A 27,038-nucleotide genomic window follows, 5' to 3' on the forward strand; every position below is an offset into this window, starting at 1 on the left:
TGCAGTGTGAGGAATGTGCTACCTACAATACGAACACTAGTTTTACCAGACCGAGCAATTCCGTTTTGTACTTGCTTCTGAGCATGCGTTGTTTTTTGTTCGTTGGACTAGCATACAGACGAGCGGATTTCTCGATAGGAACTGGGTCCGGCGGAGTTACGACGTAAAGATTTGAAGATCTAAAATCCGTCAGATTTTCGACTGGAAAAATCTGCTGAAGGTCCAATGAAGTCCACACACGATCAGATTGTCCAGCAGACTTGGTCTGTTGGACCAGTCCGGTCGAAAAGTCTGCTCGTGTGTACGTGGCATAACGCTTATGTTATTTTGTCTGCTTCTATTTTCAAGGTCGTCCATGGCGGTAATTATATACTTTGAATATCTATCGTGCTCCTGATTTTTTTTCCTCCAGTTATACAATTTTTTGATCGATAGCTGCCATTTTGATATCAATGGTATCGATCTTATTTTGTGTATTAGCTAGGGATGTTTTCAATGTTTGTATTTCACCTTTTGTACGAGGTTTCCAACCTATATACATATTTGTCCATATCCTCTCTCGTTGGTAAGGATTTTTTTATATGCCTGCATGTCCCAAGAGGGGCCCCCATCTAGCCTTTCTGCATCCATTGCGGGTTGTTGCATAATACCAGAAAGACTAGTATTTGATCCTCCTGGCTCTACTTCTCTTGTAGGGGAGGCAAAATTCAGTTCAGCAATTATAGAGCCTTCTTGTTGACCTTGCAACTGTGGGTGTTGGAAAAAAACCCTTAATGTCAGTCTTTTGTGCAGCTTGGGGTTTAGGTTTTTTTTTTAACTGTCCCTCCTATAGATCCTTTTTGCTTTCTATGTGTGGGTTCCTTTTAGGTGGCAAATTACACACTAGATAATAGATATTGGAGATTATAGCTCTCACCTTAGGTCTTTACTTCTTATGAGGCACTGATAGGCATATATACAGTCTTATTGTATCGCTTGTGCTATACGATTGACAACCCACACTCCTAGTAACATCAAATGGATCAAGTGGATCAAACTTCTCCAGACATGGTACCTTTTTTTTTTTTTTTTTTTTTTTGGGTCCTTTGTCCGGCTTCCAGCCTCAGGGTTTGTTCCTGGGGGAACGCTGTGCATTTACAGAGCATTCACTGCTGTCAGAGGCTTCCCATGTCACCTGAGACCTGAGCCTCTGAACTGTCTCTGAATCGCCACGGCTCTGTATGCTGTATCGGGAGCCACCCCGGGTTCGGAGGATTGGAGAGGAGCATCGGTCGCCTTCACCGCACTCAGCATGGTTCGGTTCAGCTCGTGTACACTCGCTGGGATTTCGTAGCCCTCGCCTCAAACCTCGCGATAGGCACCGAGAGGTTGTTTTTCTCCATCCCTACATTTTAAAAAACAGACTATGGTACAAACCAATTTCTGTTAATGTCATAACAAAATTTAACCAGCAATATGACGATTTGCTACAGTCTGCCCTTGCTGATGGCTTGATCACCAGAGAGATCTTTGAGGGCATTCAAGTTCCCCATCCTAGAATTCCTACCTTTTTACTATCTCTCTAAAATTCATAAACATCCTACTAAACCACCAGGACGTCTGATAGTTTCCAGTGTGGGTTAGAAAACTGAAAGAGCGAGTAGATTCGTAGATGAATACCTACGCCCCCACGTCATCACATTGCCCTCTTATGTTAAAGATACCCCTGATCTGTTGAGAAATCTGGAAGGCCTTATTGTACCTTATGGCTGCTCTTTGGTAGCCATAGATGTGGAAACGTTATACTCATCTATCCCACACGAGTTGGGCATGGAGGTTGTTGCTAGATTCCTTAGTGAAAGAGGACCTACCTTTTAAAGGTCTTAATGGTTTCGTACTACAGTTGTTATCCCATATTCTTAAAAAGAAAGTCTTTTCTTTTGATGGATCCCACTTCCTCCAGGTACAGGGGGTCGCTATAGGCACATGTTGTGCACCTTTATATGCGAACCTGTACCTGGGGGGGTGGGAGCGGGATCTATTTATCAATGAGGGACATTTGGATCTTTTTTCTTACGTGCTGCAGTGGTTCCGCTACATAGACGACATTTTGGTACTATCGGCGGGGCCCACCAGCAGCACTTAATGACTTTATGGCCATTTTGAGTCATAATGATTACAATTTAAAATTTACTATACAGTCTAGTCTTACTACTATTACATATTTAGATGTTACTATTAACATCAATATGGAGGGCCAGATTAGTACATCATTATACTGGAAACCTACCGCGGGTAACAATTCTACATGCGTGTAGAGCACATCCCCAACCCCTCATCTAAGTATCCCCTTCAGCCAGTACATACGTTTAAAGCGTAATTGTTCAAGAGACGCTGATTTCAAGCACGAGGCAGATCTTTTATATAAACGCCTTTTAGCTAGGGGATACAGCAAATCAAGTCTTAAAAAAGCTTTTAAAAAAGCTGTAGCCAGACCGAGAAACACTATTTTCCCAGGACCTAAACAAACCAATTCAGACATAGTGAGATTTATCACCACCTATTCTGATCGACATCAGACAATACGATCGATAATTCAAAAACATTGGCACATTCTATTAGCAGATCCCACTGTAAGCAAATACATTGGGCTTAGGCCTGAAATCACTTTTCGACGAGCTAGATCTATTAGAGACTGTTTAGTGCGAAGCCACTATTGTAAGGCAACTAACATGACACAATATCCAACAGGTCTTTTCTAATGTGGTAGATGTGATTTTTGTGATCTATTGTTGATAGGACCCTCTGTTCTTCTCCCAAATGGCTGTACTCATGTCCTACGACATCACATCACCTGTCAAACTCAAGGAGTTATCTATATTTTCTGCCAATGTGGAGCCTACTACGTTGGCAAAACTATTAGGCCTTTTTGGAGAAGAATTAAAGATCATGTATATTATGCCACCAGCGGCCTTCTAAACACCACCATGGGCTATCATATAGCCTTCAAACACAAGTACAACCCTATGGTATTTAAATTTGCTGCTCTTGATGTCATCCATGCAGATCCTCGTGCAGGTGATTAAAAAAGTACTCCAACGAGAAACTCAATGGATACATAAATTACAGGCCACGGTTTACCCAGGCTTGAATGATATGATCAGCTTTAAACCCTTTCTCTAATGCAATTATATAGGTCAATTCAATACCTTGTAGATTTGCTCATAGCCTGCTTTTCCCCTTCCCTATTTTTCCTCCTTTTGTTCTATGATATTGTCACCTGACATGATCTTTCTGTGTAGAAATACAATACATATGTTTGTACCCTAACTTATATCATCTGCAATACCCACTGAATTAAGAAAATATGGGCCCTTATAACGGGTCACTGGGATAGTATATGGTATATATTTGATATACAATTATTATGTTTTTACTTTTTGTCACTGACTTTTGAATCTTTTGTAAACAATGGTAATTATTTGCACAAGCATTCATACCTTTCGGTGTCTAATATGCATCTCTGTTTTTGTTTTTAATTAGCTTGTGTTCACTTGAGGGACGCAAGGACGATACATTTCGGTACCAGGTTATACTGTTTTTGTTTTGCAGGTTGCCATTGTTCCGTTGTCACTTCTTTGGGGCTGCTCGCCCTGTGCGAGCTTAATGCTGTTGCCTTTTTAGCTCCTGCCTACAAGTCCCATAATTCATGTGTTTGATCTGTAGGTCTGTGGTACATGTAATAGCTGCGTGGTCCCGCTCACTGCGCTATTTAAACGGACTCTTACTTTCCTTCCATTACTAGCTTTCGACCCACATATGCATGCGGCATACGAGGCTTCATTCTGCCCTCCTTTTTCCTACAATGCCCATAATTCACTGGTCTTGTCTGAAGGTCTATGGCGCATGCGCAGGGATAATGTGATCCCGCTCGCTGCACCATTTAAATGTATTGTCCTTTCCATCTATTTCTAGTGCTCGGTTTGCACAGGTGCGCAACGAGCAAGGCCTCATCTGGCCCTCTGTTCCTACAATGCCCACAATTCCCTGCTCTCCTGGCCAGCTGATATAATTGCGTCACATGACGCTTCCCCGGTGGCAAGCTGAGATCTCCCTGACCATATAAATAACCCTCATAGCTGTGCAGGTTCCATGTGCTGTGTTTTGCTGTCTCCCAGGGGCACGCTTTCCATATGTCTTTTGTGTAAGTACTATTTATTATTTACCTATGCACAGACTTGCTATTTCTTTCTAATTGGTTACCATATTTGTTAAATGTATCCTTTCACATTCTATATTTCTAGACACAGCAGGCTATTTTTGGCTGTATTGGCCATTAGCATTGCTGGATCCTACTAAGGATCTGTTTTCCACACATATGTTAGACGTTATCGCGGCTCCACTGGCCCCATACATACTTGGAATATAGGCGTTTATTTGCCCCTGCTCAAAGATTTTGCAAAAATAGTTGAAATTCAGTAAGATCCATTACCCTTACAGAAATTTGCTGTGACATATTTCTATTTGTCAGCATAATTATTGAAATTGGCTTTATTTGTTTTTTTTATAGTGGTGGGTATATATAATATTATAATCCAAATAAAGGTACCTTTTTTGTTCGTCCTTGACCTCCTTTCTCTACAAGTTCTCAACACATGCCTTTTTAAACATATTATATATGTAATAGTCGTGATTTTAATGGCTTTGTATCTCATTTCAGATCTGTTTTCTTATCTATTTCGTCTTTGAACCTTGGCCATTTCCTGAAGAAACCTAACGGCGAAGACTCACAAGGGTTCACTGCACTAAAAACACAGATGCATATATGTTACGATTTTTACCTTTTTGAAGCTAATGTTTGTAATTTTATATTTTTTCAATAAATTTGATTGTTTATATTATTTTCTCCTCCATTGTTTCTTGGCCTATAAAGTCCGTCCTTTTGGTAATACTCTTAGTAGTACCCCTTACTGTTTCCTCAATATTTATGGACGTGGCTATTTAGTGCACTTTTTCCTCTTATTTCCATCCCCTATTGGTAACACGCCCATACCTGCTCCGTCATCCGACGCTGAAATCTCTCCTCGTGTACCCAGAACCCTCCCCGTGCTTGCAAGGGGAAGTCAGGGATAATCAGTGGACGTGGCTGCAGCTGAACGTCTGGGCTAAGAGGAGCAATCTCACAACACGACCATCCCATTCAGTCTCTCCCCCGCCATCTGCACTATGATAAACCAGTTGTTTTAAAAGATAAAGCACTATGTTCAGCTTTCTCTCTTTATAGGCTGAGTGGGCGGCCACGGGCTCCAGGAACAGCCCAGCTGGGCGGCTACAGGCTCCAGGGACAGCCCTGCTGGGCGGCCGTGAAAAGGCTGGGAGAGTGGTGAAGGCTTCAGGAACAGCCCAGGATTCGGTGGCCCTTGGTAAATCATTCAACCCTCGAGGGGGTCCTGACCCCCATGTTGAGAACCACTACATTAGAACATATGCAAAAAAAATTCATACCAAAGGAAACTTTATGGACTGATGCACTGTTTGTTTGTTAATGTTATATATGGTTTGATATTATATGCTGATGAGGCCCACAGCAGGGGGTCCGGTGAGTCTCCATTCACCGTTTTCAGGTTCGTTTTCATCACGGATTTTTGTCTGAATTTGGACCTGAAATGGACCAAAAGATGCACAGGACTCCTGTGCAATTCGCACCGGAGCCACTCCGGAGATGGGTGAACCAGCTCCATAGAGAGCCATTCACAATCTCCTGCTATACAATTTGGATGCAGGGAAACCCGCATCCAATTTGCAATCGTGTTAACCTCAAGACTAAGAACAATGAGCAATGATTGGATAAAGTCATCAGTACTTTCTCCAACCATGGCTCTGACAGTGCTCTGTACCCTGATTGGGCGAAGCTTTAATTGCTACAGCCAATCAGGGCTTCCAATGCACTGTGCGGTGGCGCGGTGCATTGTGGTCATTCGGCAAGCTGAACAGATGTTTGAACACCCCGATAATTTGGGTGTTTATTGAACGGGTGAACAGCCAATGTTCGGCCTGAACGCATGCTCGGGCTGAACCATTCGCCCAACTTTCATTGAATAAGATTGTTTATGAAATAAATATGTTAAGCTGTTTAAGCATTTATGTGAGTGGCTTTTGGAAGCAACTATGTGTTCAATGCCCAATTGAAAAGGACATACAGGATATGTAGATTGTATTGACATGGCAATTGGAATTGGTGTGGTGTTATGACAAGGTCCACTAGGACTTGTAGGATATTTTACAGCTTCCGTGGTCTAGAGGAAGCGGACGAGATAACACATAATATTCCAGCAGCCGTGGCTGTGTGTATATGGTTTCTATTGAAGCAACCTAAGAATCTATTTAAGGGCTCAAGCAGAGCGGTTCTCCTACCTACTGAGGAAGCCTAATGAGAGGGCGCTACCCGTCTAGGGGGGAGGAGCTGAGCCCATGAGGTCACGCTGCCACCGCCGTGCATCTGTGGAGTGGTGAGCCAGCTGATGTGGTTGTTATAAAGCATTTTTAGTTTTCTGTTTTGTAAGTGGATTTTAGTGGGGGCTTTTAATAAATTTATAAATGGGAAAGTACTATGTATCTGCCTTTTTGTTACATGTGGTCAATTTGTGGTGTGTGAATGCAAGGGTGAGAGTACACCAAGGTCCAGGAGCAAGGAAAGGCGATCACCCCAGGAGATTTGAACAAGTTATGATGATGAGCCTAATTGTTTCTTGTTTGAAGTGAGCAGGTTTTTCACCTGGAACAGCACTGTTGATGGTGGAGCACATTTTCTTACATATTATTGTACACAATTGCTGTGGATTTAAAGGACTTTTTGTAAATTACTCGGTTATATTTTGAGAGACTGTATTTCACAATATTATGTATATATGAATATGATGGAATTTATCACGTTTATTTAGTTGCGCTGCACTGTATATGTTTAATAGAGTGGCAACCTTGCCAACTGCTTCTGAAATCATTGTAAGATGGAGTATCTTTCTCTTCTGCAAGGACGCAGAAAATGGCAACGTCTGAACCCTAATCTGCAAGTTGGAGACCTTGTCCTGCTCAAAGACCAGCAAGCGGAAAGAATCGAATGGCCCATGAGGCTAATGATTATGGTAGGGTGCGTAGAGGTGAAAGTTGCCAGACAAGGAACTGTAAAGATTTTCCTCAGATCCATCACAGAACTTGTTTTGCTCTTGCCTTTTGAAGACTTAACTTACTTACCTAGGTTTGTTGGATCCTGTTTTTGACTTCAAGAGGAATGTGCCTTGAACTTTAACACTACTTGATGCCTTTTTGCAGTTATCCCTGTTGCATATATACTGTATGCATGTTTTTCCTTTTGTCTTTCGGGTGTTCACGACAACTGCAAATTGCACCATTGTTTTTTTGCATTTGCATAACTACCATTATGATGTAATATAGTGGTATTTTACAATACCAAAAGGGGAGTGTGCTATTACACATGTTGTGAGAATTTGCATGGTTAATTAATTTATTTAGCTATTGTCAGGAAGGGCATGCCAGCAGCCAAGATGGCAGCCGCAGAAGACCTCCTGAGCTCCCAATTCCAGTAAGAAGAATGCCGCGGGTGCGCTTGCGCGCACACACCCTGTGACAGGTCATGGCACCAAATGGGCTATTTAAACTGGGTCAGTACCCAGAATCAATGCTGTCTTGTCTACAGCATTCCCTATGTTCCCTGCTATCTGTTTCTGATACCTGTTGATTGACCCGGCTTGTTCCTGACTTCTCCTGCTATCTGCCTGCATCCGACCCCGGCTTGTCTCTGACTCTGCACCTGCCTGTTCCTTCTGATACCTCGCTGCCAGCCTATTACCGATCCGGTCTGCACCTTGACTCCGCTCTAGCCTCCGCATCAGTTCCTGACCTGCTTGCCAGTGTATGACCCAACCTGCCTACACTCCGGTCCTCACGGAGCATCCATCCCACCAGCTGCTGTACCTGCTTCTCGGTCCATGGTGTTCCAGTACCAGTACTTACATAGTAGGTGAGGTTGAAAAAATACACAAGTCCATCAAGTCCAACCTATATGTGCTATTATATGTCAGTATTACATTGTATATCCCTGTATGTTGTGGTCGGTCAGGTGCTTATCTAATAGTTTTTATAAACTATCAATGCTCCCCGCTGAAACAACTGCCAGTGTAAGGGAATTCAATATCCTTGCCGCTCTTACAGTAAAGAACCCTCCACGCAGTTTAAGGTTATTCCTCTTTTCTTCTAATTTTAATGAGTGGCCACGTGTCATAATAAACTCCCTTCCGCTGAAAAGTTTTATCTCTATTGTGGGGTCACCAGTATGGTATTTGTAAATTGAAATTATATCCCCTCTCAAGCGTCTCTTCTCCAGAGAGAATAAGTTCACTGCTTGCAACCTTTCTTCATAACTAATATCCTCCAGTCCCTTTATTAGCTTTGTTGCCCTTCTCTGTACTCGCTCCATTTCCAGTACATCCTTCCTGAGGACTGGTGCCCAGAACTGGTCAGCAAACTCCAGGTGAGGCCAGACCAGAGGCTTGTAGAGTGGGAGAATTATTGCTTTATCTCTTGAGTTAATCCCCTTTTTAATGCATGCCAATATTCTGTTTGCTTTGTTAGCAGCAGCTTGGCATTGCATGCCATTGCTGAGCCTATCATCTACTAGGACCCCAGGTCCTTTTCCATCCTTGATTCCCCCAGAGGTTCTCCCCCCAGTGAGTAGATTGCATTCATATTTTTGCCACCCAAATGCATTATTTTACATTTTTCCATATTAAACCTCATTTGCCATGTAGTTTCCCACCCCATTAATTTGTTCAGATCTTCTTGCAAGGTTTCCACATCCTGCAGAGAAGTTATTGCCCTGCTTAGCTTAGTATTGTCCGCCTGTTCCAGCTTCCGGCCTACCTGCTGTTCCTGGTCTTTCTGCTGTGTCTGTGTTCCTCCACAGTTCCACTAGAAGTTCCAGCCCAGCTCTGCTGCTAGCGATTCTGCCAGGCACTTGCGCGCCTCCTGACTGCTCTATCAGGGGCCTTGAGTCAGAGGTGTAAGAGAGGTCATCCTCTGCATATCGGGCTCTACCACAGGTACGTGACAGTACCAGACAGCCATGCCTGAACCTGTGCGGGACCCTCTCCTATGGATGAACTTTGCCAGCATCTAACATGCCTTACGCCAGCTGTTAAGAACCTGCAAGAAGGCTACACCCAACTTGAAGAACGTGTACAGGTTCTATATTCTCCTGCTGCTGCTCAGGGATCTACACAAGCATCCTCCACCTCACCAGGAACTTCCACTGCTCCTGCAGTTGTAATGCTACCTCTCAAACCCAGAGTTCCGACCCTGTCCACCATTAAACCAGGGTTAGTCACCCAGGTTTCATTGTCTGCCACCATTACCAAGAACCATCAAGAACTGCTACACCTGGATGCCATCGCATCACCCCTGTTTCCAGTCATCCTTGGCATGCCATGGTTAAAAGCACATAACCCGCATATCAATTAGGCCACAGAGGAAATCAAGTTTCATTCCCCCTACTGCCTCCTACACTGTTTACAGGAAGCCCCTTGTGATCCACCATCCCTGCTATGCCTGGACTCAGACCCTGAAACTTGCCAATCTGTACCAGCAGTTTATCATGACTTCCTGGATATGTTCAGCAAAAAGGGGCAGGGACTCTTCCTTACCACTGGCCTTATGACTGCCCAATCGAACTTCTCCCCAGGGTTGAAGTCCCTTTTGGGAGAATCTTCCCTCTGACTAAACTTGCTGCATTAAAGGACTATATTGACGATAACTTAAAGAAGGGTTTCATCCATTCATCCACATCCCCAACTGGAGCGGGTATCTTCTTTGTGGAGAAGAAGGATCCCTCTTTACGGCCTTGTGTGGATTATCGTGAACTTAATAAAGTTACCATCAAGAACCGTTATCCCCTTCCATTGGTGCCCGAATTGTTCCAGAGGCTCGGTGCTGCAACCATATTCACGAAATTGGATCTCCGAGGTGCCTATAATCTGGTTTGTATATGAGAGGGGGATGAATGGAAGACAGCTTTCCGCACTCGATTTGGGCATTTTGAGTATTTAGTGATGCCTTTTGGACTTTGCAATGCCCCCCGCTACATTCCAGCACTTCATCAACAATGTCTTCTGAGACTTCCTGGATCTGTTTGTCATAGTGTACCTTGATATATTAAGCTTTTGCCCATCTCTAGACAACCACCGCAGACATGTTAAGAGTGTATTGGGCCGACCTCGACAGCATGGACTATACGCCAAACCCAAGAAGTGTGAGTTTGAATGCCAAAACATTCAATTCCTGGGACTGATCATATCTACTAAAGGTGTCAAAAATGACCCCAAAAGGTCACTGCCATCTTGGATTGGCTGGCCCCTGTAGATAAAAAAGGTATTCAACGTTTTGTGGGATTCGCAAATTTCTACTGGAAATTCATCAGGGGATTTTTAACAATCATCTCCCCCATCACGCAGCTGACTAAACAAAGCATTCGATTCCGTTGGTCCCCCAAAGCTCAGACTGCATTTAAGGCTCTGAAAAAACTGTTCACCTCCGCATCCGTTCTGAAACACCCTGATCCAGCCTTGCCATACGTCTTAGAAGTAGACACATCAGAAATGGCAGTTGGAGCAGTGCTTTCCCAGAGGCAGGGGTTCAAGGCTCTGTTACATCCAGTCGCTTTTTTCTCCCATAAGCTATCAACAGCAGAGAGGAACTATGATGTTGGGACCGCAAACTCCTAGAATTCAAAGCTGCTCTGGAAGAGTGGAGGTACCTGCTAGAAGGAGCCGCATACCTAATCTTGATCTATACAGATCATAGGCATTTGGAATATCTAAGGACAGCAAAAAGGCTGAAACCCCACCCAGCCAGGTGGGCACTATTCTTTGCAGATTCTATTTTCATATAACGTACAGGCCTGGGTCGAAGAACACAAAACCTGATGCGTTGTCCCACATGTTTAGTGAGTATGAAGCATCTTCACCTCCAGATATTATTCTGTCATCAGGGAACTTCCTCTTACTACAAATAGGCTTGCTGTCCCAAAATAAACAAGCTTCAGTGGGGAGTCTCCCACCCTCAGGAATTACTTTACAGGCAAAAGATGGTCTGCTTTGGTACAAGAACAAGATCTTTGTACCGGAAGACTTACGAATCTCCACCTTGGAGCTGTGTCATGATCATGTGCTAGCTGGACACTTTGGCAATAGCAAGACCTCTGAACTGGTGCAACGGACATTCTGGGGGCCTCAGGTGGAAAATGATTGTAAGAGGTATGTGGAATCCTGCACCACTTGCAACCGAAACAAGAACAGCAAGTCCAAGGCCTGGGGTCTGTTGAAGCCGTTACCCATCCCAAATAGATCATGGGAAATTATTTCAATAGACTTTATTATAGAGCTTCCCCCATCTCAGGGCTACAGTACCATCTTTGTGGTGGTAGATCACTTGTCTAAGATGGCACATTTCTTACCGATGAAAGGCACACCATCAGCTCAAGAGACAGCACAAATCTGTGAATACCTAGGGATTGAACTATCATTTTCATCAGCTTATCACCCGCAAACAAACGGGCAGACAGAGTAAACCAACCAGACTCTTGAACAATACCTACGCTGTTTCTCCTCGTTTTCTCAAGATGACTAGGTTTCACTACTTCCATTAGCCCAACTTAATTACAATAACTCTGTTCACTCTGCCACAAAGCAGTCACCATTCTTTGCCAATTACGGCTTCCATCCTTCTTTTCTATCTAATGCAATACCGGAGTGCCCTGTACCAGCTGTCCTTGAGACAGTGAATTTCTTCAGCACTAACAACAAATTGTTGCAGGAAACAATGGGCAAAACACAGGCATACAACATGGAGATCTTTGATAAATAAGAGGAGAATTGTTTAAACTAAACAGCGCTCAAAAAGTTAGAACGACTCATGTGATTGGACATGTGATTGCCATCATCCCATAAAGCATAAAAAAAAATGTGAAAAACCTCTAATTGGGGATTTTTAAGTCAATGAAAAAAGATTTTTTTTATAACAATTCATTTATTTTGTAAATATTGTGTAGAAAAAATTCATGAAATTTCAACATATTATATACGATGTACAAATATTAAGACATTGTATATGGAAATAAGATGGAATGGATACCGCCCACTACATAATTCAGTAACCACCAATGGGGCAGGCGGTGCCAAGTAACGGTAATCCAACGCGTTTCAATAAATGGTATTTAATAAAATCTTCATCAGGGATATTGTGTCACTCTCTACAGAAAATCAAAAATGCAATGTTAGGAAATACATATAAGTGTCATATTCAATACAGATATAATATATCTGTTAATGTATATAAATATTGACTTACATTTTCAATACATAGTCAAAAAGTAGCAGATGCATTCCCCATATTAAGGGCAAGGAAAGATCCAAAATCCACAGATTATGCCCTTCATCCTCTACAGGACGGCTGGATATAATAAAATCCAAAGATTGGCACTCAAAAAACGTAACCCAGCAGCTGTATAGAAACAAATTATTTTGAAGGATAAGAGTGAATAAGTGAAAAAAACCCTCCCATTCAGGTCCCCAACAAAAGGAAATTCTACCCAGGTGAAGGGGAGAAAGACTTACTATATAACATGTGGGACGATTGGGATCCTCCAGCGATACAAAAGCCGTCAAAAACCGCTTGGTGGGGGGGGCATGACCGGATGTGATCGTGGCAGGACGTGTTCCTTCAGAGCTCCAGCCATCCTCCGGTATTATATCCTGATAACAGCCGATTGACCGGCTCCATTTAGCACTGACAGTGTCCCTGACCTAGCGAAGGTGACTGAGCACAGTGAGATGCCGTCTTCTGCAGCGAGGAAGCAGAGAAATCAACATTTACAGCCGCCGCGGGATCAGAGACCTCTCCGATCGCAGGGAAGCATGGCGACTAGCCCCGCCCACTCATCCACTGTTCCAAGTCCTGTATCTGCAGCACTGCATGCCAAAACAACAGCAATGAAAATGGCACAGCAGGGTGAGGCTATGAGTAAGCGCTCTGTATGAGTGTGAAACGCGTTAGCGGCTAAGCTGTATCGTTCCAGGGTGTCATATGTACCTTTATATTCATTTAATAAAGAAGAATCTGCCTATCCCGGTGTGCGGCTGTCCAGATCCTTCTACACGATCATAACAGCAGGGTGAGGCACCTGTGAAGGGACCGGAGGACTCATCTTCCACTCAGCAGGAGATTGAAGTGGATACAGCGGCTATAACAGGTCCGATCCTGGAAGCCATCGCGGTTTCTAAGTCAGAGCTCATGGGGCGCATTGGTCTCTTAGCGTCAGAGTGTAATCTCATCCGCCATGATCTCGATAAGATTAGAGGCAGATTGACCTCAGCAGAGGACCGCATATCTGAGGTGGAGGACGCCTCTCAGAACCATGGTTCACAATTGATAGAACTGAAGGAGATGGTAAGCGTATTACAAAATAGAGCAAACAATAACGTGCGGGTGGTGGGGTTGCCAGAGGGAGCAGAGAGGACTGCCACAACTATGTTTGCAGAACAGTTTTTTAAATCCTTGCTGACTCTGGGTGATGTCTCCCACATATGTCGTTGAAAGAGCTCACAGGGTCCCAACAGGAGCTAGGCCCTCAGGCGTCCCACCGCGGCTTTTCCTGGTCAGGTTCCTCAATTATAGGGACCAAGATATGCTACTGACGGAAGCCAGAAAACACAAGGAGTTAAAGTTTGAAAATGCATGCATTATGCTATTCCCAGACTTCTCAGCAGAAACGCAGAGAAGACGTTGTTCCTTTACTGATGTGAAGTAAAGGCTTGGAGAAAGGGAGCTGAAATACAGCATGCTGTACCCAAGTCGTCTCTGTGTGCAACACAAAGGTACTGTGAAATTCTTTGAAAACCAGCAGGATGCTAGCGACTGGCTTGATCACAATCTGTGAAATGCTGCTACTTCAACAGGGAAAGGGCCTCCTGTTTTTTCAGATCTGCTCCTTGGCTACCTGCTTTCTGTTACAAAAATTTCCCTCTGGGTTTTTTTGTTATCCTGACATGTTGTTTTTTTCTCTGTATGGTAGAACACGGGCTCATCGCAGGCCCACCGATGATCTGAATCCCAGATATCTGCTTCTGGGTGGGTAGTCTCTTGTACACAAGGTAATGCATTTAATTAATGATTGCATAAGGTAACCAAGAGAGACTTTAAGTGGTGATCACTGCAGTATAATGAGTCATTGCCCATCGGTTCTATGCAGCTGTCACTGTAGAACTGCGACTGGTGACAAGATCAGTCGGCTGTTCTCTTACATATTCGGGCTGAGTATGGAGTCTCACGTGGAGGACACAGACTATTTTTTTTTTTATTTTTTTATTTTTTCATTTTTAAATGCCGAACTTTCAACACTTTTGCTTGAACTCTTTTTGTTTTGTTTTTTTGTTACAGGGCTCAAGCTGCATACCGGACAATTTTTGGTTTGAGTTTTTTTGTTAGGCACTGAGTTTCTGGTATAACAGCAGGGGAGGGAGGGGTTGACCTAAGCCATATATCCTATGAATATTGTGCATCCAAGGTACTTACAATTTACATGTCCTCTAGTATTTTGTGCTTAATAGTTGTTTTAATAATAGCAGGTATGGTCCGAATGGTAAATTTCCTACATAGCTATAATGGATAGCAAGGTAAAAATATTGTTTCGGAATATCAGGGGACTAAATAATTTAAGAGGGCTACAGTATTCCAGTACCTCAAACAGGTAAAACCACATATCGTCCTCCTTCAGGAGACCCACCTGGAGGGAAGTAAAATTCTTTCTCTGCGCAAACCCTGGATCCAGAAGTCATTTGACTCCACTTATTCCACGTATGCCAGAGGGATCTCTATTATGATCAGTAAGGCAATTGCATGTACAATTCATCAGGTGTTCACTGATCCGGGGGGAAGATATGTGGCAATAGTATTAGAAGTTGCATATCAAAAAATACTATTAGTGAACATCTACTTACCCCCGCCTTTCCAGGTGAACTTACTGTATGACTTGTTGGTAACTTTAGCACCATACATACATTTACCAATGTTACTAATGGGTGACTATAATGCCATTTTAGACCCAGTGTTAGATTCGTCTAATGCAACTAGGCCAGCTTCAGTGGATCTTTTGCTCATGGGCGTCCGTAGCAGGTTTAACTGAAATATGGAGGTGGAAGCACCCGGAAGTCGTGTCATATTCACACCTGTCTTCCACGCACAAATCTTCAACCAGAATAGATTTGGCGTTCGGGAATGCTTCCATTTTAAAAAATCTCTATGAATCGGAATACCTGGCTGGTGGAACCTCTGACCATAACCCACTGTTGGTTTACCTTGTCCTTCCCCTTCGGGGGGGGAGAAGGGGGGTTGGAGACTAGCTCCGGGGTGGTTACAAGAAGAACAGGTGCAAACTGCAATGGATACGTTCTGGGCAACAAATGTAAACCCATCCACAGTCTGAGACACTTTTAAAGCAGTATCAAGGGGTGAGTGTATATCGGCAATAAAAGCAGCCAGGAAAGAACATAATGAGGAATATGAGCTCCTTTCGGCCAAAGAGCGAAAGTGTGCAAAATCTCAGGCAGACTCTCCCTTGGAGGCGAATTATGTGGCCTTACTGGGTAGTAGATCTGTGTCATTACACTTTACAAACCTAGCTCATACGGAGGCGAGACAGAGGGCAGAGAATATCTTTGCTGAGGGTGATAAAAATGGTAAACCGATGGCCAACTTGGCAGCAGACCAAAGAATACCAGTTAGCATCCCATTAATTAAAAGTGGGACGGGAACCCTAGTCACGGACCCAGTGGGAATTTTAAAGGAATTTTAAGCTTTTACAAGTCTTTATACTCACCTATCCCATCCTATAATATGGCAGAGTTGGAGGAGTTACTACAGAGCCTTTCAATGCCAAAACTTGTGGACACGGATATCGCCCTTTTGGATGAGAATATGTTTTAGAGATTTAGAATGCCATACCTGCCTTTCCCCCTCAAAAAGCTCCGGGCCCAGATGGTTTCCCTGCGGATTTCTATAAAATATATATGTCGCAGCTGGCCCACAGACTAAACTTACTGTATGCACATTGCTGGGAACAAGGAGCCTTGCCAGCCTCAATGATGGACGCATATATAATGCTTCTCCTGAAGCCTGGCAAGGATCTGCTAGAAGGCTCTTCATATCGCCCAATAGCATTACTTAATATGGATCTCAAAATACTTGCTAAAGTGCTGGCTTCAAGATTGGTCAGGGTTATGTCAACCCTAGTAGATATTGACCAGAAGGGTTTCATGCTTGGCATGTCCACAGATACGAACTTAAGGAGATTATTCACACACCTACAGATAGATAATGCAGAGTTTCCGGCCAAAATCATTGTCTCTATAGACATTGAAAAAACCTTCGACTCTGTAGACTAGCTATACATGCACAAGGTGTTGGAGGCCATGGGATTCGGCCCTGGATTCCATCGTTGGGTCACGCTGCTTTACAGTGCTCCGAGGACGGCGATTAGGCTTGGTACCATGGTCTCTGATTTTTTCCCAATAGGAAGAGGCACCAGACAGGGGCGTCCGCTTCCCCCTTTTCTTTTCGCCCTAATGAGGGAGCCTATAGCCAGGGCGCTTAGGCAGTCTGAGGATGTAGGTGCAATCCAGGTGGGGAACATAAAAGAATGTGTAGCGTTATACACGGATGACATGCTCCTGTTCCTCAAGGACCCGGGGCATTCTCTCTGAGCCGCCTGATCAATTTTAGACAAATTTGCCACCTTTTCGGGTCTGCGGGCAAACTGGAGCAGGTCATCGATCCTACCACTAGGTACAGAAGCAAAGAATTTACGGGATGACTCTCTGCCGTTACAATGGGTCTATTCATTTACATACCTAGGGGTTAAGACTATATGTCGCTAAATCTTCTCCCACTGGTGAATAGACTTAAACACAAGACAAGGGCATGGGGGAATTTACCCCTTTCATTGCTGGGACGGGTCAGCCTTATTAAAATGAAATTTCTCTCAGTAATTTTGTATTTTCTATGTCATTCCCCATTATGGATTCCAAAATCTTTTTTTAAATCTTTAAATAGCATCATATGGTCCTTCATATGGTCACCACAGTCACTGCGCATAAGCATCAAAATTCTATAGGAGCCGTGGGGTCAGGGAGGACTGGCAGAAATATTACCTGGCAGGGCAGATGGTATTTGCCAGAAGATGGCTGATAGCGGATAATGGAGTCTCTGCTATGGTGGTAGAAGCAGCACACTTAGGGTCATATGAAAGTTTAAAGTTGGCCTTGTACAGGGGTCCAAGATCGTGCTTGCCTTTGACAGACTCGATGAAAGCCACAATTAAGGCATGGGAGATTACTACCACCTTGGTGTCACCTAGCTATTTGGGAGTTACACCTTCAGCCCCATTATGGATGAACCCGAATCTCCCGCATTTTTTCTCCCTACCAGACCCCGTGATATGGGTGTGCAAGGGTATTAAGGTATTAAAGGACATTACTAGCCAGTTGCCAACCGCCGCACGACGATGTACGTTGGCAGAATGGCACGGGTAGGCAAAAGGACTTACAGGTACGTCCTTGCCTGCCCGCGGGTGGGGATCGGACCCTCCCCCGGTGCCTGCGGCGGTCGGTAAATCTTCCCCGGCGATCAGAGGTGAGGGGGAGGCCATCCATTCGTGGCCCCCCCCCTCGCGATCGCTCACCATGCCTCTCAGCAAATAGCTTAGGGTGTCTACTTTCCAAAATGGGGTCATTTGTGCCACCTGGGCATTCCATGGCCTCCGAAACTGTGATAGGCAGTGAAGAGTGAAATCAAAATTTTACACCCTTAGAAATCCTGAAGGCAGAGATTGGTTTCCGGGGCCCCGTACGCGGCTAGGCTCCCAAAAAGTCCCACACATGTGGTATCCCCATACTCAGGAGAAGCAGCTAAATGTATTTTGGGGTGCAATTCCACATATGCCCATGGCCTGTGTGAGCAATATATAATTTAGTGACAACTTTGTGCAAAAAAAAAAAATTTGTCACTTTCCCGCAACTTGTGTCAAAATATAAAATATTCCATGGACTCAGCATGCCTCTCAGCAAATAGCTTGGGGTGTCTACTTTCCAAAATGGGGTCATTTGGGGGGGGGGTTGTGCCATCTGGGCATTTTATGGCCTTCAAAACTGTGATAGGTAGTGAGGAGTGAAATCAAAATTTTACACCCTTAGAAATCCTGAAGGCGGTGATTGGTTTTCGGGGCCCCGTATGCAGCTAGGCTCCCAAAAAGTCCCACACATGTGGTATCCCCGTACTCAGGAGAAGCAGCTGAATGTATTTTGGGGTGCAATTCCACATATGCCCATGGCCTGTGTGAGCAATATATCATTTAGTGACAACTTTTTGTAATTTTTTTTTTTTTTTTTTTGTCATTATTCAATCACTTGGGAGACAAAAAAAATTAATATTCAATGGGCTCAACATGCCTCTCAGCAATTTCCTTGGGGTGTCTACTTTCCAAAATGTGGTCATTTTAGCACCTCAAGAAATGACATAGGCAGTCATAAACTAAAAGCTGTGTAAATTCCAGAAAATGTACCCTAGCTTGTAGACGCTATAACTTTTGCGCAAACCAATAAATATACACTTATTGACATTTTTTTTACCAAAGACATGTGGCCGAATACATTTTGGCCTAAATGTATGACTACAATTGAGTTTATTGGATTTTTTTTATAACAAAAAGTAGAAAATATCATTTTTTTCAAAATTTTCAGTCTTTTTCCGTTTATAGCGCAAAAAATAAAAACGGCAGAGGTGATCATATACCATCAAAAGAAAGCTCTATTTGTGGGAAGAAAATTTTGTTTGGGTACAGCATTGCATGACCGTGCAATTAGCAGTTAAAGCGACGCAGTGCCAAATTGTAAAAAGTGCTCTGGTCAGGAAGGAGGTAAATCCTTCCGGGGCTGAAGTGGTTAAAGGAGAGGACTGGGACGATATGTGGGACCACTCATTTAAATATCTAGTCTCAGCAAGGGACTGCTTAATCCATTTTAAGTTTCTTCACTGCATATATTTTATGCCTGCCAAGTTATCTCGCATATATCTAACTGTCAGCAGCCAATGCTGGAGATGCACCCACGCTTCAGCTGACTCGGAACACATATTCTGGAGTTGTGCACAGATTCAAACTTTTTGGTCTGGTATTACAGAATGTCTTGCAGAGGTACTCAGTATCCCGGTCCCTCAAAAGTTTGCTTAATTGGATTGGTGGAGGAGGTAGTTCCATCTCGGGCTCACCGCACCTTGTTAAACATTGGGCTGTTCTATGGTAGAAAAGTTATACTCTTAAACTGGAAAAAAACAGCTGCACCTACTCTGTCATACTGGAAAAAACTGGTTACCTCAGTCATACATTTATACAGAGCGACCTATAGGTCCAGAGGCTGTGAAAAGAAGTTTAAGAAGGTGTGTCAGGCTTGTCTAGACTCTTCAGTTACAGCAGGCTAAATGTGAGGATGAATATTTGCAAAAAACTATTGATATCAGATAACTGAGAGACATGTCATGAATATATTTAATTATAGAATGCACTGTGTTACATATGTGAAATTATGGCAAATGGTCAGGGTGGGCGGTTGGGGAGAGGGAAGTTCGGGGGTTAAGTTGGAATATGTTTTTTCTATGTATGGCCCTGCGTGGCTGACGCCGGTAAGGCATGTTACCTACCGGTGATTTGTGTGTTTATGTGTAATGAACATGGGAAAACTTAATAAAAAGAATTTTTAAAAAATGCTTGGTAATAGTTATTACTCCTCCGCTGTATAGCCAAGGAGGGAAATGGCACAATATGCCGTCCCCTGGGTCCCTTTTTATATGGTCTGCGGCGCAGGACTGTGACGCGTCACGCCGCTGCAATGGCGCAACACGTCTGCCCCTCAAATCGTGGCCGTCAAATGACACAAGATGCGACACGTCCGGCCATCGAATTGCGGGCAGGACATGACGCAAGACCATTTCCTGTTCCTCAGATGTAAATATCCTTAAGTCCAGGCCGGCGGCAACGATGGAAAAATGGTGGCATGGAGCGCCACAACACCGCACCAAAGAACTGCTACAAAAGACTTGCAGCATAACCACCTGGTCATTAGCCAGCACATGTCCCGGCTGCAAACACCCAGCACTAGTGGAGGCGGCCAGTTGGGATAAAAACCGCCGACACATGGTACCTCTCGGCATGGAAATTCACACCTCGAGGAAAAAAAGAGCTGCCTTGTCCAAAGGACATGACAGCCCCTTTGTGCCAGGTAGAGATGTATGGGCCAATCAATGTGGAAAATCCCCTGGAAAAAAGAGCAGGGGAGAAAAAGGAAAACATTCCTTAACTCATCACAAGGGGAATGCCTTCTGCTGTACAAAAGATTTTTTAAAATCACAATAAACATGAACTCCTCCTATAGACCATCTCGATCCAAAGATGCCTAAATTTCAGAGAAAACATTAACAATAAACATAATTATAATTAAGTGAACAAAGAAACCCTAAATGTGTTCATCTCATATTCAAAAATCCTAATCCTGTGTACAAATGGCCGGACTTCCCGACAGAAAAAGTCAGATGGGAGCTTTTGGTCGGACATTCCGACTGTGTGTATGCCCCATCGGACTTTTTCTGTCGGAATTTCCGACAGACTCAGATATAGAACATGTTCTAAATCTCCCCATCGGAAATGCAGACGGAGTTTAGACCATTCGCAAGTCCGTGTGTACGTGGCATAAGGGTCCAAAAGCATAAAGGGATATCTACAGTAGATGAAAAGAGAGAAAATTTTGCATAAGATGGATTATATCAAGAAAGCATATCCAGGGTTCTAAATTATCTGATTTGTATTGATCCAGAGAGATAAAGAGATAAAAAGATAAAATACCAATCCCCCCAAAAATGCAGAAACCAATGGACTTAAAGCGGAGTTCCACCCTAAGGTAGAACTTCCGCTCATCGGATTCCTCCTCCCCTCCGGTGCCACAGTTGGCACCTTTCAGGGGGGAGGGGGGTGCAGATACCTGTCTAATAGAGGTATCTGCAGCCACTTCCGGGCTTAGATAGCTGCAGAATATCCGCAGATGCCCCCCCCCCCCCGTTGTGTTCTGGGAAACGCACAGTTCCCAGAACACAACGGGGACCAGTGCAGAGGCGCAGCGCAACTCGTGCATGCGTAGTAGGGAACCGGGCAGTGAAGCCACAACGCTTCACTTCCTGATTCCCTGACCGAGGATGGCGGCGGGGGCAGCCGAGAGCCGAGCAATTGATTCGGCTGCCGACATCGCTGGACCTTGGGACAGGTAATTGTCCATTTATTAAAAGTCAGTAGCTGCAGTATTTGTAGCTGCTGGCTTTTAATAATTTTTTTAAGGTGGACCTCCTCTTTAAAGATGACTTTCATGTCTTAGTTCTCAAAGGGGGAAATTTCACATTATTACATATTTTAATCAGTCTTTCCTGAGCTGTAGCCATCCAGAAAGGATCTGAAACTCTCAACTTCATTTAGGCCAGGAGGAGTTGTGGCCTTTAGGTACCTGATCCAGCACATTTCGTGCTGGAGCAGGACCTTGTTCCAGTCACCCCCTCTGATGGATATATGTAGCCTATCCAGAACAGAAAAATTGATCTTAGGTAATCTATAATTATGCTGTCTAGCAATGTGTCTTCCCAATGGCAGATATAAATTGCTTATACGCATGCTATGCATATGTTTTTCAACTTGCTTGCCCAGCTCTTGCCGAGTTTTGCCCACATGGAAGGCATCACACTGACACTGCATGAGGTAGATGATGCCTTGCATCTTGCAGTTCACAAAATGTTTCAGGCAAAACGTCTCCCCATTGGGCAGTGTCAGTGAGGTCCTCCTACCTATGACCACACTTTGTAAGCAGGATCCACAAGGATAGGTTCCCCAAGTTTTGCATGGGTACTTACTTGAGTTCCCTTTGTATTCGCTCTGTGTTAACATATTTCCAATTGATCCTGCCTTTTTATACATGATCTGTGGTTTCAATGTCACAAGTCCTCCCAAAATGGGGTCCTCAGATAAAATGGGCTATTGCTTCAAAATGATTTTTCTCATTGAATCATGTTCATTGGAAAATCTCATAATAATTCTAATTGTTTTGTCTTCCTTGCTTTTACTTTTGGGTTTAAAGATAAGGTCTCGTCTAGTGGTATTTTTTTACACAATTGAATGCCTTTTTTAAGGCTAATTTGGTGTATCCTCCGGTCAGCAATCTGGTGGTAAGTTCATCGGATTCTCTTTGAAAACTCTCATTGGTGCTGTAATTCCTTCTAATCCGTAAGAACTGACTAAATGCAATTGATTTCTTCAAAGAGTCAGGATGAAAGCTATCTGCATGCAGCAGAGTGTTACCTGCGATTTCTTTCCTATATAACTTACTTGTAAGTTCACCATTTGAGTCTGGGGACCACCAAATTGTCTAAAATTTGTAATAAATGGATTGTATCCCTCGTGTAATGAGGGTAAATCCATAACATGCGGTCTAAGGTGTTGATCAATTATCTGGCTTATTCCTTCTGAAATACAGCCATTCCCGGAAATGATGGGTCTTCCGGATGGGTCGTACAGGTTCTGTATGCACCTTCGGCAGAGCATAAAAAGTGAGCAGGAATTATTATGAGATTTTCTAATGAACATGATTCAATAAGAAAAATAATTTTGAAGCATTGGCCCATTTTATCTGAGGAAAAAGAGGGGGGGAGGTTGGGACTTTAAATGAGGTGCGCATGATGCAGCCCAATCACACTCACAGAGGTGCAAACATATGTATGTTTATTGAGGACCAATGATCAACATGGCATAAAAACGCATTGCATGCATTAGACATAAAATCGCATATAGACAATAAATCTACCATGGGACATGGGTAGGTACAATTATGCATCTTAATCCCCCAAACAAGATAAAAGTCATGTGAAGTAAAATACATCTGAAAATTGGTCAATGTGTATTTGATGCATCAAAGGTAGGCCCGACGCTGCGTTTCATGGACTTCAATCCACTCTTCAGGAGCCAGATGCATCTACATTCTATAAAAGATGTATAAAAAGCAATATAGTTTCATGGGTCTAACAAAATCAGCAGAAAAAGGGGGAAACTTGGGCATAATGGGCCATGCCAAAAAAGGTTACTCACATGATAGCCAAAACTGGGACCGTGCGACAAAACAAAGCCAAAACTGGCCACCTCCAATAGTGCTGGATGTTTGCATCCGGGACATGTGCTGGCTAGTGACCAGGTGGTTATGCTGCAAGTCTTTTGTGGCATTTCTTTGGTGCGGTGTTGTGGCGCTCTATGTCGCTGTTTTTTCCATCATGGCATCACGTCCTAGCCGCAATTCGACGGTTGGACGTGTCGCATCTTGCATCATCTGGCGGCCGCGATTTGATGGTCAGACGTGTCGCGTCATTGCGGTGGCGTGATGTGTCACAGCCCTGCGCCGCAGACCATATAAAGGGATACCGGGGATGGCATATGGTGCCATTTCCCTCCTTGGCTATACAGCGGAGGAGTAATGACTATTACCAAGCAGTTTTTGAGGCTTTCGTATCACTGGAGGATCCCAACCGTCCCACATGTTATACAGTAAGTTTTTGTCCCCTTCACCTGTGTAGAATTTTCTTTTGTTGGGGACCTGAATGGGAGGGGTTTTTTCACTTTTTTTTACTCTTATCCTTCAAAATAATTTGTTTCTATACAGCTGCTGGGTTACGTTTTTTGAGTGCCAATCCTTTGGATATGAGGAGACCTCTGTTTGTATATTACATGCCTGCACACCCTGGATATTGAGCGCCACCATAGGAGGCCAACCCATACAACGTAAGTGTCTGGTGATAACTGCAGAGGGATAGGTCCCCCCTTAAGAGACCTAAAGCACAGTTGACTCTTTTTGCCATACAGCATAGGAGTCCAAGCCATCTGGTGAGTGCGGAACCACACAGTGGTGGAATTACAGTCACCTTTGGATCACGGAGCACCAAGCACTTTGTTTTGCTGTATTTGCACATATCATCACGAGTCACTTTATCATTTAAATCAAGTCACTATTATTATATATTTATGTAACATTAGAGTTGTCAATCACCACATTTGTTCCCCCTCACAAGGGAACAGCATACACAGCAGCGGCCAGATATAATCACACCATATCACCAAGGCACGAGTGTCACCCAATTTACAGAAGAGGAGAATTGATCCTGAATCCTGGTGATCAAGTATGGTTCTTTTCAACAAACCTGAAATTAGCTTGCCCATCGAAGAAATTGGGTCCTAAGTTTGTGTGGCCGTTTCCAGTGAAGAAGCGGATCAATGATGTAGCTTACGAACTACCAGACTCTTTCAGGATTCATCCATGTTTCATGTAACCTTACTATAGCCCGCTATCCCGGATTCCTTTCCTGGACGAAATGTTGGTCCACCTGAACCCGTAGTTGTTGACGGGGAAGCGGAATTTGAAGTTGAAGCAATTTTAGATCGCAGGAAAAAGAGGGATCAAATCCAGTACCTGATAAAATGGAAAGGTTATGGGCCAGAGGCAGGGCTTTTTTCAGCTGGAACTTGGTGGAACTCAATTCCACCACCTCTGGCTCAGGCCCTCTCCACTCACCACTATCACTTGTAAACACAGAAGCCTGACTGTGTTTACATGTACATTTATATGTACATTTAGGAAAGAATCCAGTACTTTTTTTAAAGCAAGCTACTGAGCTAGCCAGAACCAGCTCTTGAGGGAGTCTATTCCACATTTTCACAGCTCTTACTGTGAAGAAACTTTTCCATAGATGTTTATTTGTTTCCTTATTATTCATGTTGACAATTTATTAAAAAGAAAGGGAGGGTGAAGGTCCGCTTTAAAGTATATCTAAAGCCAACCAGGCACTTGTTGAAATAACTAGGGATGCACTGATATTTCAGCCGCCGAAACATATTGGCCGAAAATGGCCTTTTCGGCAAAATGCCGAAAGAGAATTCTTGCCGATAATGGCGCTGAAAATTGCGCATGCGCAGTAGCGGTGGGCGGCGTGCACGTTCCTCGCGGTTAAGACGCCGCACTCGTAAGCATGTTCCCTGCACGTTCCCTGCTGAGACGCTGGCACCTTCCCCGCAGACACTCCTCGTGCTTGAGAGACGCTACTGGGACCCGAGAGACGCTGCTGGGACCCGAGAAACGCTGCTGAAACCTGAGAGACGCTGCTGCTACCTGAGAGACGGCTTCATAGAGGGCTGCATTTAGCATACTCAAGTACAAGAGTGGGTACTGTCCCTCCTGCATGGCTACCATTACTACTATTCTCCGGTGAGCATTTTGCCCTATTTAAACTGACAGAAACAATCCAACTAGTAGTATTTTATTTTATTATAGTACTGAAACTGAAATGATGATCTTTCTGTCTATAGCAGTCAAACAACATGTATTACTTACTACTTGGCCTTTGTTAAACAACAAGCCAGCACTCTTGCCATGCAATACTAGTATTTAAAATTTGTGTCTGTCTGCACTGCAGTAGATCTGACTTGTAGCAAAAAGATTTTATATAATTGAACTGATTAAATATGATTTGAAATGGAATGGAGTGGATTGCAATTGCATGCTATTTATTTTTTGAGCTATTCTGTAGCTATAAAATGTATGCGCTTGTGGTTGTCGTTGAGTATAGTTATACTACACATGACAGCAAGCGCATTCATTTTTTAAACATGACATGACAGTATGCAATAAATATAATATAGTTATTTAGTATAACTATAATACTAGTGTACTACGCCGACAAAGTGTCAAATTCAATGACAAGCACAAGTTTATAGTATACTACAGAATAGCTCAAAAAAATAAAATAGCATGCAATTGCAAACTTCAAGCAATCCATTCCATTTCAAATCAATTTAATCAGTTCAATTATCTTTTTGGTACAAGTCAAATGTACTGCAGTGCAGACATAACTACCGTTCATGTCAAGAGCTGCACCGTAAAAAAAAAAAAAAAAAAAAAAAAAGATTGGTTATTTATTTTTTAAAGCCGCCTTCTGGGTTTAGCTTTTAAATTGATTTCGTCCTCCCCCCCCCCCCCCCCACCGATTTAACTCCCACTATATAAAATCATTCTATGCTATTATTCTGCGCTACCAGCAAAGGTGGACCATGTCTGCAGTGTGGAAATATTTTAAAGTTTCTGATAAAGACCCCAAATTTGCAATCTGTAGTCTTTGCTCAGCAGACATTTCAAGAGGGGGTACAGTGCCAAGGAATTTGCAGATTATAAGAAAACAGCGCCACTTTCAAAAAGTGCCTTAGGCTTAACACCATCTATGGCCACAGTCTTTGAAAAGGTTAAAAAATTTACAAGTGACAGTCCCAAAGCTCGTGCCATTACAGATAAAATTATGGAATTTATTGCATTAGACGACCAGCCATTCTCTGTTGTGGAGGACGTTGGATTCCATAGGCTCAACATATTGAGCCGCGTTACTCACTACCAAGCAGACGCTACTTTGCAGATACCTGTCTACCTGAATTGTTTTGCAGTGTTAGAAAACACGCTCATGAGCTCTTGATTACCGACATCGTAGCAATCAGTTTTACTACCGACATTTGGAGTTCAGACGTCAGTCCAACGAGCATGCTTAGCCTGACAGCGCAGTGGATAGATGACAAAATTCAATTGCAAAACATCCTACTTAACGCATGTGAGTTTGTTGGATCACATACAAGTGAAGAGGAACACACTCCCTCCATATATGATATGTTTGATGAAATTTTACACGAATGCACCCCAATCCATAGCGGTGCCACAACAAGTGCAGCTACCCAACAGCTGGACATTTATTTAGCTGAACAGCCTATTGCCAGAAGCGACAATCCCCTTGAGTACTGGCGCATCAACAAAGAACGTTTTTCCCTTGCTTGA

The sequence above is a fragment of the Aquarana catesbeiana genome, linkage group LG07 (assembly GCF_042186555.1).
Source record: "Aquarana catesbeiana isolate 2022-GZ linkage group LG07, ASM4218655v1, whole genome shotgun sequence".
Taxonomy (NCBI): Eukaryota; Metazoa; Chordata; class Amphibia; order Anura; family Ranidae; genus Aquarana; species Aquarana catesbeiana.